The 3,877-nt window shown below is 45.5% G+C and overlaps 1 non-coding gene across 1 annotated transcript; it reads right to left on the bottom strand.

Annotated features, from left to right (window-relative positions):
- Positions 1-1,313: 1,313 nt before the first annotated feature.
- trnak-cuu (transfer RNA lysine (anticodon CUU)) lies at positions 1,314-1,386 on the bottom strand. Its single transcript has one exon. It is a non-coding gene; the product is annotated as a tRNA-Lys (tRNA).
- Positions 1,387-3,877: the final 2,491 nt, after the last annotated feature.

The raw sequence follows: 3,877 nt of genomic DNA, 5'->3' as shown, positions 1-3,877 counted from the left end.
AGTTGCGGGCAGACCAAAGAGCATCTTTCACCGCATTGATGGTCCTCCAGGCGCAGTTGATTTTGGTCTAGGTGTGCGTCCCAGGAACAGCCCGTAGAGCAGGGAGAAGGAGGTGATTGACAGTCTCATCACCCCAACATCCGCCTCAAGGGCAGCGTGGGGTGGCGCAGAGATTCCAGGTGTGCATAAAGGATCTCACTGGAAGAGCCCCTCTCACTGCCAGCCAAGTAATGTCCTTGTGCTTGTTTGAAAGTTCTGGGGATGAGGCATTCTGCCAAACGATTTTGGGAGTCTGCGAGGGGAACCACACGACGGGATCCACCCTCTCCTTTTCCCGAAGGGTCTCGAGGATACTACGTGCTGACCACTACCTGACAGCCTTGTGGTCAAAAGGTGTCTCCTTTCATAAACTTCTCCACGAAGGACAGGTGGTATGCGACGGTCCAATTACTCGGAGCGTTCCACGGCAACAAGGCCAGGCCCATCCTTCGCAACACCGGGGACAGGTAGAACCTCAGTAAGTAATGACACTTGGTGTTTGCGTACTGAGGATTTACCCAGAGCTTGATGCAGCCACACACAAAGGTAGCCATCAGGGCGAGGGTGGCGTTCGGTACATCCTTTCCCCCATTTTCCAGGTCTTTGTACATGGTGTCCCTGCGGACCCGGTCCATTTTCGATCCCCAAATGAAGTGGAAGATGGACCGGGTGACCGCAGTGGCGCAGGTCCAGGGAATAGGCCAGGTCTGCGCCACATACAACAGTACCAAAAGCCCCTTGCACCTGACAACCAGGTTCTTACCCACAATGGAGAGGGACCGAAGCTTTCTGTTGGTATTTGTTTTGATTGAAGAACTATCAGCATTTGGTGTGAAATTAATATTGTAGCAGGGCGCTATCGAGCAGCCAAGAAAATGGGCGAGGAGGATAGCCATTGAGTTCAAGTAGACGTCATCGATGTTTTCCGTGGTATCCCCAGAGTTAGTTCGTTCTGTTTCAGCTCCATTTAACATGGAGCTGCCCAGGACGTGACCATTCTCAGTTTGTGACTTTGAACAATCTTATTGGTGCAGGGTTGGAGTTGCGTTAGTGCCTTTGCAAGTCCTGTCATTTATTACACAAGCGGCTGCATGTCCAAAACGATCTCTGCGATTTCCAGGGAAGTGGAATCAAATTTCACTGCAAAACTGGAAACCAGGATTTTCACAGCAGAAGTGCAGTCATGTTTTCAGCATAGCTGCAGCTGCTCGTTTCACTGATAACGTTGGAAAGCTATGCTTCATCACAGAAAGCAAAGCAGTAAGAAGCTACGACGCCCAGCGTGGGGCTCGAACCCACGATGCTGAGATTAAGAGTCTCACGCTCTACCAACTGAGCTAGCCAGGCTTGACTTGGTTGTCTTGTTATTTATCTAAAATCCTTATTTTCCCTTTTCACACCAAAGCCCCTGCAACCTCATTTCAATGTGCCAAAGATGATCCACCTCGAAAATCACAAGTTCCCAGTTTATTCTGCTCAATCACAAATAATATCATTTACATCTTCCACTTTTCAGCTGTTACTCCTTCAGACCATAATAACCCATTTTCATTTAACATTCAAAATTCATATTTTAATGTCGGTGCCCTCATCCTTTAGCTGCCCATGTGACTGTCAGTCACTCTGGGATGGTGAATCTGCTGCAATAAACCCAGTGATTTCTGTTACAGATTGTGTGAGATGTGTGTCTGTCTGCCCAGTCTCACTTAATACTTTCAGCACTTTGTTTGATCAGTACATCAGCAACTTCTGTAGCTTCGCATTTGGGGGCTGGATTTTCACACTTCAGTTAAAAACTATTCAAAGATCAAGAAGAATCTGCTGCATACCTTGTGAAATGTCATTTTTCACAGGAGAAGAGACGTTCATACGGAGTGTCAGTTACGTTTTCCCAAGTGGAGCTAAGAGAAAATTCCACTCACGCGGAGATTGTGTCAATGGTGCTCTGGGATTTACTGAGCGGGAGAAATCTTCCTGTTTTTTTCTTGATCTTGTGCTTGGTGGATGGAGAAGATTGGCCCTGGTTGTAGGATCTTGCCTGCCAGGGATGTGCAGCAAGCAGCTGATTGAAGATGCAGTGGCCATGGACAGTGTGATGACAAAATCCTGCTGCTTGTCCCTGTCTCACTGAGCGTGGAGCTGGGGAAGACACGATCGTTGATGGGTTTGTTTGATTCCAATCTCTTCATAAACTTCAATTAACTAAATGCAGGTACATAGTTGGTTTATTGTCGGATCACAATGTTGAGAATAACTGCTTTGAAACCTGGATGTCTGGAGGTCTGACTAGAAAATAGTGGAGCTGACAAAGTTTCGAAGCTATCTCCTGAAGGCATAATCCCGATTGACGATCTTCTGTATCACCGGCAACATCACAGGGTAACAAAATAAAAGAAGCTGGGCTCTTGGGTAGCCTTGAAACGCCAATCTTTCTCTCAATAACTGAATGCACTGGCTATTTGCAAAACCGAAGCTATTGGCATGAAGCTTTGCCGAAGCTCCTAATGCAGGGAGCTAGTCTTGTTGCACAGCTGGAGGTCTCTCGGTTTTCAGCTCCAATCTCCAGTTTATGTGTGATGCTTACATGCATTAGAGTTGTGGAGTTAGCATGAACATGAGCAGCAATGGTAACATTCACAGTGTGAACAACCAGCAAAGATACCGCCTCACAAAGCAGGGACCATTGAATTGAAGCAGTGACGGTGAGTTTTACTGGCAAAGAAAACACATTTGACATCACGAGTCTGCTTCAGGGTCTCTTTTACTGCTGGATTCATCATAAAGTTCCTTTCTGCTCTTCCACAAGCACTTCTGCTTCACCTTTACTTGTATTCTCATCCCTTCATTCCCCGTTTGGCAGGAGTAACGAGGTGAGGCAGGATAAACTGCACCCTTACCAGGAATGTGGTGGTCTTAGCACAGAGACCACAAGCCAATCCCTCTCATTCTCTGGTGTCATCAATCAAACATTTTACACCAACAGTAAAGACAATCGCTATAATCCTATAATTGTGACATTGTTTTTTTTCCTGGTGGATTAGGAATTCCAATTTAAATTCTGGAGATTCATAATCTTTTGAGACAAGAAATGTCTCCTTACCTCAGCCATAACAAAAGACACATTATCTGAGGAATGTAAGTCCAGTACAAAACATCCCATTCTCAGAGTGTCTCCGAATGTCAGACTTTACACAGAGCATAAACAGGAAATGAGGGGTATATACAGATGGGCTGTTAGATAATGTGAAAGACGGCCAGGTGGATACACAGAGACAAAGAGAGATAAGTAGAAGCTTACTGTGGTAGACACTGGAAGGACCAATTCTCCACTTCACATGGCTGCTGACAGAAAAGAAAAAAAAACAGAGGATCTCATTACCTCAGGGCAACAGAAGGAGCAATAGTGCTGTTCAAGTCCCTTTAAAGTTCAAAAGTTAATGCTGGTAAGCTAAGGAGCAAGTGTGATTTTGATAAATAAATGATTCAAAAGATAAAGTTAACAATGTCTCCCAGCATATTACTATAGAAACACAGATAACCTGGCAGTGACGAATGGTCAGTGGATCCGAAATGTTTCCCTCTGCAGATATTACCATGCTTGCTGAGTTTCTCTTTGGGTTACTGTTTTTGTGTCAGATTGTCAGATTTGTTTTATCTTAAATGATAACTTTTGGGACAAAACAGATCGGGTGTCAGCTCCTGAAAAATCAGTCAGAAGCGCTATCACCAACATAGAGTAGTACTACAGAGCTTCCATTCCCTTACGGGGAAATTGGTCTCAGGCCGCAGCGGCGAAAGTGCCAAATGCTAACCACTAGTCCACCAGGGAAAGCGACCG

This window comes from Stegostoma tigrinum, unplaced genomic scaffold (genome assembly GCF_030684315.1).
Source record: "Stegostoma tigrinum isolate sSteTig4 unplaced genomic scaffold, sSteTig4.hap1 scaffold_200, whole genome shotgun sequence".
NCBI lineage: Eukaryota > Metazoa > Chordata > Chondrichthyes > Orectolobiformes > Stegostomatidae > Stegostoma > Stegostoma tigrinum.
This window is presented reverse-complemented; position numbering and strand designations above follow the sequence as displayed.